Source organism: Saccopteryx leptura, chromosome X (assembly GCF_036850995.1).
Source record: "Saccopteryx leptura isolate mSacLep1 chromosome X, mSacLep1_pri_phased_curated, whole genome shotgun sequence".
Lineage (NCBI taxonomy): Eukaryota > Metazoa > Chordata > Mammalia > Chiroptera > Emballonuridae > Saccopteryx > Saccopteryx leptura.
Window position 1 is genome coordinate 39,624,376 of NC_089516.1, and position 14,666 is coordinate 39,639,041.

Here is a 14,666-nt window from a genome sequence, read left to right on the forward strand (position 1 = left end):
TTGGTTTTAATTTGCATTTCTCTGGTGATTAGTGACATTGAACATTTTTTCATATGCCTATTGGCTATCTGCATGTCCTCTTTGGAGAAGTGTCTATTCAATTATTTTTCCCATTTATTAATTGGATTGTTAACCTTCCTGGTGTTGAGTTTTAGAAGTTCTTTATAAATTTTGGTTATTTACCTCTTATCAGACATATTGGCAAATATGTTCTCCCACTGTGTGGGTTGTCTTTTTATTTTGTTCATGGTGTCTTTTGCTGTACAGAACCTTTTTAGTTTGATATAGTGTAGATCCATTTGTTTATTTTGTCCTTTATTTCACTTGCCCATGAAAATAAATCAGCAAAAATATTGCTATGAGAGGTATCAGAGAGTTTATTGCTGTATTTTCTTCCAAGATGTTTAAGGTTTTGCGACTTACATTTAAGTCTTTTATTTATTTTGAGTTTCTTTTTGTGAATGGTGTAAGTTGGTGGTCTAGTTTAATTTTTTTTGCATGTACCTGTCCAATTTTCCCAACACCATGTATTAAAGGGACTGTCTTAACTTCATTGTATACTCTTACCTCTTTAATCAAATATCAATTGATCCAAAAGGCATGGGTTTAGCTGTGGGTTCTTTGTTCTGTTCCATTGATATATATGCCTGTTCTTATGCCAATACCAAGCTGTTCTGTTTACTATGGCCTTGTAGTATAACTCGATATCAGGACGTGTGATGCCTCCCATTTTATTCTTTATTTTCAAGGATGCTGAGGCTATTCATGTTCTTTTTTGGTTCCATATAAATTTTTGGAATATTTGATCCCTATTTTTGAAGTATGCCATTGGTATTTTAATAAGAATTGCATTGAATTTATAAATTGCTTTGGGTAATAGAGACATTTTAATGATGTTTATTCTTCCTATCCATAAACATGGTATATGCTTCTACTTGTTTGTATCTTACTTGATTTTGTTTTCCAATGTTTTATAATTTTCTGAGTACAAGTCTTTTACCTCCTTGGTTAAATTTACTCCTAGGTACTTTAGTTTTTTGTTGGAATAGTGAAGGGAATTGTTTTCTTAATGCCTTTTTCAGACAGTTTATCATTGGTGTATAGAAATGCCACTGATTTCTGAATATTAATTTTATATCCTACTACCTTGCCAAATTCCTTTATCAGGTCTAGTAGTTTTTGACTGAGACTTTAGTATTTTCTATGTGCAATATCATGTCATCAGCAAATAATGATAGTTTTACTTTTTCTTTTCCATTTGGTTGCCTTTTATTTCTTCTTCTTGTCTGATTGCTGTGGCTAGGACTTTCAGAACTATGTTGAATGAGAGTGGTCAAAGGGGGAATACCTGCCTTGTTCCTGATCTTAAGGAGATTGCTTTTAATTTTTGCCCAATGAGTATGATGTTGGCCATCGGTTTGTCACAGATGGCCTTTATTATGTTGTTATGTTCCCTGTATTCTCACTTTGCTGAGAGTTTAGATCATAAATGGGTGCTAAATTTTATCAAATGCTTTATCTGCATCTATTAATATAATTCTGTGATTTTATTCTTCCTTTTGTTTATGTGATGAATCAGGTTGATTGATTTGCGAATATTGTACCAGCCTTGCCTCCCCAGAATAAATCCCACTTGATCATGACGTATGATTTTTTTCATGTATTGCTAGATCTAGTTTGCTAATATTTTGTTGAGAATTTTAGCATCTAAATTCATTTGGGATATTGGCCTATAGTTTTCTTTCTTTGTGTTGTCTTTGTCTGGTTTTGGAATCAGAATTATGCTCGCCTCATAAAAGGAGCTTAGTAGTCTTCCCTTCTCTTGAATTTTTTCAAATAGCTTGAGAATAGGAGTTATTTCTTCTTTGAATATTCAGTGGAATTCATCTGTGCAGCCATCTGGCCCAGGGCTTTTGTTTGTTGGAAGTTTTTCGACAACTGTTTCTATCTCATTTGTTGTAATTGGTCTGTTTAGGTTTTCTGATTCTTCCAGATTGATTTTTGAAAGATTATATATTTTAAGGAATTTGTCCATTTCACCTAGATTTTCTATTTTTTGGCATACAGTTCTTCATAGTATTTTCTTACAATCCTTTGTATTTCTGCTGTGTCAGTTGTTACTTCTAATTTTCTTTATTTGAGTCCTCTCTCTTTTTTTCTTGGTGATTCTGGTTAAAGGTTCATCTACCTTGTTTACCTTTTCAAAGAACCAGCTCCTAGTTTCATTGATCCTCTGTATGTCATTAGTATTTTAATAGGTATTGCATTGAATTTATAAATTACTTCGGGTAATATAGACATTTTAATGATGTTTATTCTTCCTAACCATAAGCATGGTAAATACTTCCACTTGTTTGTATCTTCATTGATTTATTTTATCAGGCACACTTTCAGAAGCTAGAAAAAGCTCAAATAAACAACTTAACCCTACATCTAAAAGAACAGCAAGTAAAGCCCAAATGTAGTAGAAGGAAGGAAATAATAAAGATCAGAGCAGAAATAAATGACATAGAGGCTAAAGAAACAATACAGAGGATCAATAAAACTAGGAGCTGGTTCTTTGAAAAGGTAAACAAGATTGATGAACCTTTAACTAGACTCACCAAGAAAAAGAGAGAGAGGACTCAAATAAATAGAAATGAGAGAGGAGAAATAAAAACTGACACAAAGAAATACAAAATATTGTAAGAAAATGCTATGAAGAACTGTATGCCAAAAAACTAGACAACCTAGATGAAATGGAAAAATTCCTTGAAACATACAATCTTCCAAAAATCAATCTGGAAGAATCAGAAAACCTAAACAGACCGATTACAACAAATGAGATTGAAACAGTTATCAAAAAACTCCCAACAAAGAAAAGTCTGGGGCCCAATGGCTTCACAACAGAATTCTACCAAATATTCAAAGAAGAACTAACTCCTATCCTTCTCAAACTATTTCAAAAAATTCAAGAGGAAAGAAGACTTCCAAGCTCCTTTTATGAGGCGAGCATAATTCTGATTCCAAAACCAGGCAAAGAAAACACAAAGAAAGAAAATTATAGGCCAATATCTCTGATGAATATAGATGCTAAAATCCTCAACAAAATATTAGCAAACTGGATCCAACAATATATGAAAAAAATCATACACCATGATCAAGTGGGATTTATTCTGGGGAGGCAAGGCTGGTACAATATTTGTAAATCAATCAATGTGATTCATCACATAAACAAAAAGAAGGAGAAAAACCATATGTTAATTTCAATAGATGCAGAAAAAGCATTTGATAAAATCCAGCACCCATTCATGATCAAAACTGTCAGCAAAGTGAGAATACAGGGAACATACCTCAACATGATAAAAGCCATCTATGAGAAACCCACAGCCAACATCATACTCAATGGGCAAAAATTAAAAGTAATCCCCTTAAGATCAGGAACAAGGCAGAGGTGCCCCCTTTCACCACTCTTATTTAACATAGTCCTGGAAGTTTTAGCCACAGCAATCAGACAAGAAGAAGAAATAAAAGGCATTCAAGTTGGAAAAGAAGAAGTAAAACTATCATTATTTGCAGATGATATGATATTGTATATAGAAAACCCTAAAGTCTCAGTCAAAAAGCTACTGGACCTGATAAATGAATTCAGCAAAGTGGCAGGATATAAAATCAATACTCAGAAATCAGAGGCATTTTTATACACCAACAATGAACAGTCAGAAAGAGAAATTAATGAAACAATCCCCTTCACAATTACAACCAAAAAAATAAAGTACCTAGGAATAACCTTAACCAAGGAGACTAAAGACTTGTACTTGGAAAATTACAAAGCATTGATAAAAGAAATCAAGGAAGATACAAACAAGTGGAAGCATATACCGTGCTCATGGTTAGGAAGAATAAACATCATTAAAATGTCTATATTACACAAAGCAATCTATAAATACAATGCAATACCAATTAAAATACCAATGACATACTTCAAAGACATAGACCACATATTCCAAAAATTTATTATATATGGAACCAAAAGAGAACACGAATAGCCTTAACAATCTTAAAAAGAAGAATAAAGTGGGAGGTATCACACTTCCTGATATCAAGTTATACTACAAGGCCATTGTATTCAAAACAGCCTGGTACTGGCATAAGAACAGGCATATAGATCAATGGAACAGAACAGAGAACCCAGAAATAAACCCACAGTTCTATGGACAACTGATATTTGACAAAGGAGGTAAGGAAATACAATTGAGTAAAGACAGCCTCTTTAACAAATGGTGTTTGGAAAATTGGACAGCTACCTGCAAAAAAAATGAAACTAGATCACCAGCTTACACCACTCACAAAAATAAACTGAAAATAGATAAAATACTTAAATGTAGGCCATGAAACCATAAGCATCTTAGAAGAAAACATAGGCAGTAAGCTCTCAGACATCTCTCGGAGCAATATATTTGCTGATTTATCTCCACGGGGAAGTGAAATAAAAGACAGGATAAACAAATGGGACTATATCAAACTAAAAAGCTTTTGCACAGCTAAAGATAACAAGAACAGAATAAAAAGACAAACTACACAATGGGAGAACATATTTGACAATACATCTGATAAGGGGTTAATCACCAAAATTTATAAAGAACTTGTAAATCTCAACACCAGGAAGACAAACAATCCAATCCAAAAATGGGCAAAAGAGATGAATAGACACTTCTCCAAAGAGGGACATACAGATGGCCAATAGGCATATGAAAAAATGCTCAACATCACTAATCATTAGAGAAATGCAAATTAAAACCACAATGAGATATCACCTCACACCAGTCAGAATGGCGCTCATCAACAAAAGAACACAGAATAAGTGCTGGCGAGGATATGGAGAAAAGGGAACCCTCCTGCACTGCTGGTGGGAATGCAGACTGGTGCAGCCACTGTGGAAAACAGTATGGAGATTCCTCAAAAAACTGAAAATCAAACTGCCTTTTGACCCAGCTATCCCACTTTTAGGAATATACCCCAAGGAAACCATAGAACGGCTCCAAAAGGAGAAATGCACCCCCATATTTATGGCAGCATTGTTCACAATAGCGAAGATTTGGAAACAGCCCAAGTGTCCATCAGAGGACGAGTGGATTAAAAAGCTTTGGTACATATATACTATGGAATACTACTCAGCCATAAGAAATGATGACATCGGATCATTTACAATAACATGGATGGACCTTGATAACATTATACAGAGTGAAATAAGTAAATCAGAAAAAAAACTAAGAACTATATGAATCCATACATAGAAGGGACATAAAAATGAGACTCAAAGACATGAACAAGAATGTGATGGAAACAGGGGTGGGAGGTGGGGGGTGGGGGGATGGGGTGAAGAAGGAGAGAGGGGTTGGTGGAGGGGAGGGGCACAAAGAAAACCAGATAGAACGTGACAGAAGACAATTTAGCTTTGGGGGTGGGGTACACAGCACAATCAAATGTCAAAATAATCTAGAGATGTTTTCTCTCAACATATGTACCCTGATTTATCAATGTCACTGCATTAAATTTAATAAATAAATTAAAAAAAGAATAAGATAATTTGCTTGTAAATGATGGTTAAATGAGAGATATAGTGAAAGAGATAAGAAGGAAACAATAAAAAGAAAAAAATACTATTGCATTAAGTGGAACAAAAACTACATAGAATGGAGAGCCAGGGTTGGGGGGAATGATAACGACTTAAAAAAGTAAAGTAAAAAGCACACAAAATGCCACAAAGAAAAAATTTGAATCCAAAATAACATAATTTGTTCTTGAGTGAGGATCAAATGAGAGGAAAAGTAAAAGAGTAAAGAAGAAGTTAAGAGAAATGGAGAAAATGGAAAAAGAAAAAAAAAAGAAGAAAAGGAAAAATAGGAGAGAGTTAAGGGTTTTGTAGTGTAACCCTCATAGAGAGAAATTAAAAAAACGAAAAAAATGGGAAATGTAACACTTATGGGTAATGTAGTTCATGATGAAGAGAAAAGAATAAGATGAACAAAGAATAAAAGGACCAAGTTGGAAGAAGAAAAAAAATAAAGATAAGAAAATGAAAGAAACAAAAAAAGTGGAAAAAGTTATAAAGACTGTGGATTATTCTTGATTTTGAGAGGTTATCTTTTTCCTTTTTCTTTCTTCTCCCTTTTCCTGGTTGGTGGCACTGTATCCCAGGCTCTACCCCTGTGTCACACTTAGGTAGAGATTTGCAGTTGATGTATCTCTATGGCAATGTCATATACTAGGCCTCAGTCTCATTGGTAGTTGGGGCTTGTTAGCATTTGCAGGCTCCAACAATGGGAGAGTCTGTTTTCCTGTAGCCTCTCTCCTAGTCTTTCCTTCCTGAATTAGCAGCCTGGTGATCCAGCTATGAGGTTGCCCTGCCACTGCCTGGAGAGTAAGAGGCTCAAAGAGCTGGCAAATCCCCATACTATCCCCACTCAGTGCAGGGCTCTGGGTAAGGCTCTGTCAGTCAGAGCCACCAGTGTAATCAGGCAGGGTTGGGTGCCAATTGTTCTCAAAGTGTCTTTATGTCTCATTAATAACATTAATGAGAATTAATAAAGAATAAAAAGTAAAAAAATAGACAATAAAAATAATTTAAAAATTATTATTTTTTTTCCTTTGAGAATATACTGTGAAAAACTGAGAATTATATTGTGCTAAATGGAACAAAAACTACCTATAACTCAGGGCCTGAGTTGGGGAGAAGTGACATAGGGGAAAAAGCGAGGTAGGGAGCCACCTTACCTTGCATCCAGGCGTGTCTAGTATACCTCAGCACTCTATGGGACCCCTCTTCCCAGGCTTTTTGCACTCTATAACCTGTACTGTCTGGGAAGAAGATGCCCTAGTTGCTGCCTGCAAGAACAGAAGGTCTTAAAAAGCTGCCAAGTCCCTCTTTTTAGTGCACAGCCCTGAGTATGAAAGCTCTCCCGACAAGAGCCACCAGCTTAAGCAGGTGGGGGGCAAGATGACTTCTGTTCAGGCTACTTTCTTTTTTTATTTTTATTAATTTTATTAGGGTGACATCAATAAATCAGGGTACATATGTTCAAAGAAAACATGTCCAGGTTATCTTGTCAACCAATTATGTTGCCTACCCATCACCCAAAGTCAGATTGTCCTCCATCACCTTCTATCTAGTTTTCCTTGTGCCCCTCTCCCTCCCACTTTTCCTCTCCCCCCCATAACCACCACACGCTTATCAATGTCTTTTAGTCTCATTTTCATTTCCCACCTACGTATGGAATAATGTGGTTCTTGTTTTTTTCTGATTTATTTATTTTACTTCGTATAACGTTATCAAGATCCCACCATTTTGCTGTAAATGTTCCGATGTTATCATTTCTTATGGCCGAGTAGTATTCCATAGTGTATATGTGCCACATCTTCTTTATCTAGTCTTCTATTGAAGGGCTTTTTGGTTGTTTCCATGTCTTGGCCACTGTGAACAATGCTGCAATGAACATGGGGCTGCATGTGTCTTTACGTATCAATGTTTCTGAGTTTTGGGGGTATATACCCAGTAGAGGGATTGCTGGGTCATAAGGTAGTTCTATTTTCAGTTTTTTGAGGAACCACCATACTTTCTTCCATAATGGTTGTACTACGTTACATTCCCACCAACAGTGTATAAGGGTTCCTTTTTCTCCACAGCCTCTCCAACATTTGCTATTACCTGTCTTGTTAATAATAGCTAATCTAACAGGTGTGAGGTGGTATCTCATTGCAGTTTTGGTTTGCATTTCTCTAATAACTAAAGAAGATGAGCATCTTTTCATATATCTGTTGGCCATTTGTATTTCTTCCTGAAAGAAGTGTCTGCTCATGTCCTCTTCCCATTTTTTATTGGATTGTTTGGTTTTTTGTTGTTGAGTTTTATGAGTTCTTTGCATATTTTGGATATTAGGCCCTTATCTGAGCTGTTGTTTGAAAATATCATTTCCCATTTAGTTGACTGTCTGTTTGTTTTGTTATCAGTTTCTTTTGCTGAGCAAAAGCTTCTTAGTCTGATGTAGTCCCATTCATTTATTTTTGCCTTCACTTCTCTTCTTGCCTTTGGAGTCAAATTCATAAAATGTTCTTTAAAACCAAGGTCCATGAGTTTAGAACCTATGTCTTCTATGTACTTTATTGTTTCAGGTCTTATATTTAAGTCTTTGATCCATTTTGAATTAATTTTAGTACAAGGGGACAAACTGTAGTCGAGTCATTCTTTTGCATGTGGCTTTCCAGTTTTTCCAGCACCATTTGTTGAAGAGCCTTTCTTTTCTCCATTGTGTGTTGTTGACCCCTTTATCAAAAATTATTTGACCATATATATGTGGTTTTATTTCTGAACTTTTTATTCTGTTCCATTGGTCTGAATGTCTATTTTTCTGCCAATACCATGCTCTTTTGATTGTTGTGGCTCTATAATATAATTTGAAGTCAGGTATTGTAATGCCCCCAGCTTCGTTCTTTTTCTTTAGGATTACTTTGGCTATTTGGGGTTTTCTATAGTTTCATATAAATCTGATGATTTTTTGTTCCATTTCTTTAAAAAATGTCGTTGGAATTTTGATGAGAATTGCATTAAATTTGTACATTGCTTTGGCTAATATGGCCATCTTGATTATATTTATTCTTCCTATCCAAGAGCAAGGAATATTCTTCCATCTCATTATATCTTTTTTGATTTCCCTTAACAATGGTTTGTTGTTTCCATTATATAAGTTCTTTACATTCTTTGTTATGTTTATTCCTTAGTATTTTTTTTTTTTGTTGCAATCATGAAGGGGATTATTTTTTTGAGTTTGTTCTCAAATGTTTCATTGTTGGCATATAGAAAGGCTATGGACTTTTGTATGTTAATTTTGTATCCTGTGACATTACTGTATTGGCTTATTGTTTCTAGTAGTCTTTTTGTAGATTCTTTGAGGTTTTCGATGTATAGGATCATATCATTTGCAAAAAGTGACACCTTTACTTCTTCTTTTCCTATATGGATGCCTTTTATTTCTTTGTCTTGTCTGATTGCTCTGGCTAGAACCTCTAGCACCACATTAAATGAGAGTGGAGAGAGTGGGCAACCCTGTCTTGTTCCTGATTTAAGGGGGAAAGCCTTCAGTTTTGTGTCAGGCTACTTTCTAAGGTTCCCCACTTATATCTAGTTAAATTTGCCTTAGCATTCTGTGGGATTGCTCTCTGCAGGCTTCTCCCTTGTTAAATAGCCTACAGCCTAGCCTGCCCAACTTCTGCAGTGTTCTTTGAGGTCTGTTCCATAGGAATGTGTTTTTCACCTTGTATTGTCTGGCAGGAAGTTGCCCCCAGCACTACGTGCAGAGCAAGAGACACTAAAAAATATCACGTCTCTTGTCTTAGATTGCTGACCTGAGAAAGAAGACCTTGTCAGCCAGAGCCACGTAAGCCAGTTGGGCAGTGAGCAGATTGTGGGTTATGCTAATTTCAGTGATTGGATCCACAGATCTGCTCCAGAGACTGTCTGCAAGCTCCCTGTGCGTTTCTCCCCCTAGCACTTCTGTATTTTTTCTTTCCTGGGAATGTTCTTTGTTAGCCTGAATGACTGGTGGAGGCGCCCTGCCCACCCGGAGAGGTCTGGGTGTAGGGAAGTTCGCTTTCACGCACTCCCCACGGGCTGTTGTCCAGGGAGCAGGGATTACACCGAGAATCTGGTCGCAGCCCACGCAGAAGTCTCTGACTCTGCCCCTCTGTCCGAGAATGTGGGCGCCCACACCCAGAGCACTAGGGGGAACCATTCGCACACTGTCCGCAATCACTGACCAGGATATTGGGGGTAATGGAGGCCACTGCTTGCCCGCCTTTGCCGGGGTCCAGACCCGGCATTAGCTTGCGTGGGCTGAGTCGCTGCTGGCACACTCTTTTCTCGGCTTGAATGTCAGTGCTCCAGCCCAGCTCTTTCCATGCCCCCAGCCCTCACTTTCTCTCAGTTCCAAGTGAAAGCAGCCCTTGCTCAGGTTAGTAAGGAATGTGGAGTGCTCCGTTCTCCATCTTATTTCCTTCAGGGTTGATTATATATTTAGCCACCTTTTCGCCCAATCATACCTTTTTGTTTGGTGTGTGGGACTTACAGACGCTCCTGGGATCATTTTTTGTCTCTAGTTGAAGAACTTGTTGAAATTTTGGGGAGAGGTATTAGGAGCGCTCCTGACTGTGCCATTTCTCTGATGTCACTCTAGCTTTTGCTTATCTTGTCCTCTAATTGGCTGCTTTAATTCTCTGCTTTATCCAGCCTGCTTTTAATTCCTTCTAATGTAATCTTCATTTCTTATATTGTGTTTGTCATTTCTGTCTGGTTTTTTATTTGATTTCTGTATGCTTTTTGATGCTTACAATTTCTTTATTTAGGTGCTAATTAAGTCCATCCATTGTAGCTTTGAGATCCTTAAGCATCCTAACAATCACTATTTTATACTCTCTATCCGATAATTTGATTTCTTCTATTTCATCCAGATATTTTTTCTGGAATTTTTCTTGTTGATTTATATAGCTTAAGTTCCTCTGTCTTCCCATTGTTTCTGTGTGTGGTTTGTAGGCTTGTTCGAGTTGTGGTCTCCTTAACTAGTAGAGCCGCTTTAGAGTCTTAATTTGTCTTCTTTCAGTTTGCTTAACTCAGCAGGGAGCTTGTTTACTGATCTCAGCAGGGGGCTTATTTGAAACTGTATTCAGGAAATGTGGTGGATGTGACCTCTGAGAATGTGAAGTTTTGTTCTGCCAGTTGCTCTCCAGGGGCAGGTCTTATTTTTGGTATCAGAAGGAGGAGGTGTATCTCAAGTCTCCCTGGAAACCTTAGTCACTGCCCCTTCCCCTTACTTCCTGCTTTCTGCTGTGTCTTTCATGCTGTTTGTAGCTGGAGATATTTTGGAGGTAGGACACCCAGAACCACTTTAGGCTTGTGCTGGCTAGAGGGATCAACTCCTCCCACAGCTATGGCCACCTCCGCACCGGAAAATGAGTCAGCATCTCAAGTCAGCCCATGCATTTCTTTTTCCATCACCATTTGTCTCCCTCTCCCCACTTTCCTTGTGAAAGACAAGTTAGTCCTCTCAGTCCTCCTAGCCCCCAGAGCCCTAGGCAAGTGGCTTTGAGCAATATTTTCTGCTCTGTCCCTTTAAGGCACCCCAGCCACTTCCCACATACAGAACTTTTGCTCTTCTCCTCACTCAATGCTGTCTGTTTGTCTCCTCCAGTCCCTGGATTTCTAGGCTGGGTCTCTGGTTCTGAGACTGTGGGCCCCTGTCTCTCAGGGTATCTCTCCTTGTAATGAGAGCCCTTCTGGACCCTCAGCCTCAGCCTCCCCTCACTTCTGGGAGCAGGGAAGCCTCTACCATGCCCCTGCACTCCCTACCAGGATCAGTGTGAATTCTTCTGTGCTCCTTGGTTTTCAAGACCTGTTCTTTTAGTCCAATCTTGATTTTTCACAATGATTGTTCCTAAATTAATTTGTAATCCAGTTTGGTGGTGGGAGCTGGCATTCTGTGCATCTGCCTACTCTGCTGCCATCATAACTTCCAAGCAGTGCTTTGTGATTCTTTTTTTCTTACAGAGATAGATAGAGAGAGAGAGAGAGAGAGAGAGAGAGTCAGAGATAGGGACAGATAGACAGGAACGAAGAGAAATGAGAAGCATCAATCATCAGTTTTTCATTGCGACACCTTAGTTGTTCATTGATTGCTTTCTCATATGTGCCTTGCCGTGGGCCCTCAGCAGGCTGAGTAACACCTTGCTTGAGGCAGCAACCTTGGGTCAAAGCTGGTGAGTTTTTTGCTCAAGCCAGATGAGCCCATGCTCAAGCTGGCAACCTCGGGGTCTCAAACCTGGGTCACCCGCATTCCAGTCTGACACTCTATCCACTGTGCCACCGCCTGGTCAGGCTGTTTTGTGATTCTTAAAGATATATTCCTAGAAGTGGGAGAGCTGGGTCATAAGGCAGTTCCATTTTTAATTTTTGGAGGAAACACTATACTGTTTTTCAGTGGCTGCACAAGTTGGCATTCCCATCAACAGTGCAGGAAGGTTCACTTTTCCCCACACCATCATAACTTTTTGTTTGTTGATTTGTTAATGAAAGCCATTCTGGCAGGTATGAGGTGGTATCTCATTGTGGTTTTAATCAGCATTTCTGTAATGATTAGTGACATTGAGCATTTTTTCATATGCCTACTGGACATCTGTATGTGCTCTTTGGAGAAGTGTCTATTCAGTTCTTTTTTCCCATTTTTAAATTGGATTATTTACCTTCCTGATGTTGAGTTTTAGAAGTTCTTTATAAGTTTTGGTTGTTAACCCCTTATTAAACAAATCAGTGAGTGTGTTCTCCCATTGAGTGGGTTTTTATTTTATTTTGTTAATTTTGCTGTGCAAAACCTTTTTAGTTTGATATAGTTCTACTTGTTTATTTTGTTCTTTATCTTTCTTGCCCATGGAGATATATAGGTAAAAAAAAATTGTTATGAGAAATATCTGAGAGTCTACTGCCTGTTCTAAGATTTTTATGGTTTTGTGATTTACATTTAAGTCTTTTATCCATTTTGAGTTTATTTTTATGAACAGTGTAAGTTGGTAGTCTAGTTTCATTTTTTTGCATATATCTGTCCAATTTTCTCAACACCATTTATAAAAGACATTGTCTTTGCTCCATTGTATACTATTGCCTCCTTTGTCAAATATTAATTGACTATAAAGGCATGGGTTTATTTCTGGGTTCTCTATTATGTTCCATTGATCTCTATGCCTATTCTTATGCCAGTACAGAACCATTTTTATTACAATGGCCTTGTATTGTTGCTTGATATCAAGAACTGTGATGCTTCCCACTTTGTTCTTTATTATCATGATTTCTGAGGCTATTTGAGTTATTTTTTGGTTCCATACAGCTTTTTAGAATATTTATATTAGATCTGTGAAGTATTTCATTAGTGTTTTATAAGAATTGCATTGAATCTATAGATTGCTTTGGGTAGTATGGACATTTTTTTTTATAGATATATTTTTAAATTCATTTTAGAGAGGAGAGGGAGAGACAGACAGAGAGAGAGACAGAGAGAGAGGAGAGACAGAGAGAGAGAAGGGGGGAGGAGCTGGAAGCATCAACTCCCATATGTGCCTTGACCAGGCAAGCCCAGGGTTTCGAACCAGCGACCTCAGCATTTCCAGGTCGACGCTTTATCCACTGTGCCACCACAGGTCAGGCCTAGTATGGACATTTTAATGATGTTAATTTTTTTCAATCCATGAACACAGTACAGTGGTCCCTCATCTATCATGGGGGTTAGGTTCCAGAACCCTCTGCGATAGGTGAAAGTCTGCTAAATAGTGACCCTATATTTATTTTATTATTTATATATATTTTAAGGCTTTATAAACCCTCCCCACACTCTTATAAACCTTTCTCACCCTTTTATTAACCTTTCCCACACTCTTATAAACACTTCCTATGCTCTTAAACACTTTCTACACTCTTAAACCTATCTAATTTTAACAACATATAAAATTCTATATGGGTACTCACCAATGAATACTAATGTGTTTAATTAATATTATTATATTGTTTTCAATTTTTAGGCTTATTTTACTGCAAAATAATTAAAATAATAAATATGTAAAAATACTTATATACCACAAAGAAATCTGCAATACAAAATTAGATATATACAATTTAAAAATCCACAATACAGTGAGACCACGAATAATGAACTGTGATATGACAAGGAACAACTGTATATGCTTCCACTTGTTTGTATTTTCCTTAATTTCTTTTTTCAATGCCTTATAATTTTCAGAGGACAAGTCTTTTATCTCCTTGGTTAAATTTATTTCTCAGGACTCTATTTTTTTTGTTGCAGTAGTCAGTGGGATTATTTAATTAATTTTTATTTTTGACATTTTATTGTTGTTGTATAAAAATGCTACTGATCTGAATATTAATTTTATGTCCTGACACTTTGCTGAATTCATTTATGAGATCTAGTAGTTTTTTGGCTGAGACTTTAGTGTTTTCTATACATAGTACCATGTCATCAGCAATTAATGACAGTTTTACTTCTTCTGTTCCAATTTGGATGCTTTTTATTTTTTCTTCTTGTCTGATTGCTGTGATATTGAATAAGAATGGTGAAAGAGGAAACCCCTGTCTTGCTCCTAATCTTAAGGGAATTTCATTTAATTTTTTTCCCATTGAGTATGATATTGATTGTCAGTTTGTCATTTATGGCCTTTATTATTTTGAGGTTGTTCCCTGTATTTGACTTTGCTGAGAAGTTTTATTATAAATGGGTGCTGGAAAAATATGTAATGCTTCATAAATTTGTGTGTCATCCTTGCACAAGGGGCATGCTAATCTTTTCTGTATAGTTCCAATTTTAGTATATGAGCACTATAGGTCTTATTTTAAAGGCTATTTTGTCTAGGATAAGTATTGTTACTCCAGTGTGTTTGTTTGTTTTCATCTTTATAAAATATCTTTTTTCATCCCTTTACTTTCAGTCTGTATCTTTCAATATGAAGCGAGTCTCTTGTAGACAACCAATATAAGGTTATTTGTTATCCATTCAGCACCTTGTGTCTTTTGATTGGAGAATTTAATCCATTCACATTTAAAGTAATTGTTGATATATATGTATTTATTACCATTTTAT

The 14,666-nt window shown here is 36.8% G+C and overlaps 1 non-coding gene across 1 annotated transcript; it reads right to left on the minus strand.

Annotated features, from left to right (window-relative positions):
• Positions 1–14,311: 14,311 nt before the first annotated feature.
• On the minus strand, positions 14,312–14,413 carry LOC136386588 (U6 spliceosomal RNA). The gene has a single exon (XR_010747958.1). It is a non-coding gene; the product is annotated as a U6 spliceosomal RNA (small nuclear RNA).
• Positions 14,414–14,666: the final 253 nt, after the last annotated feature.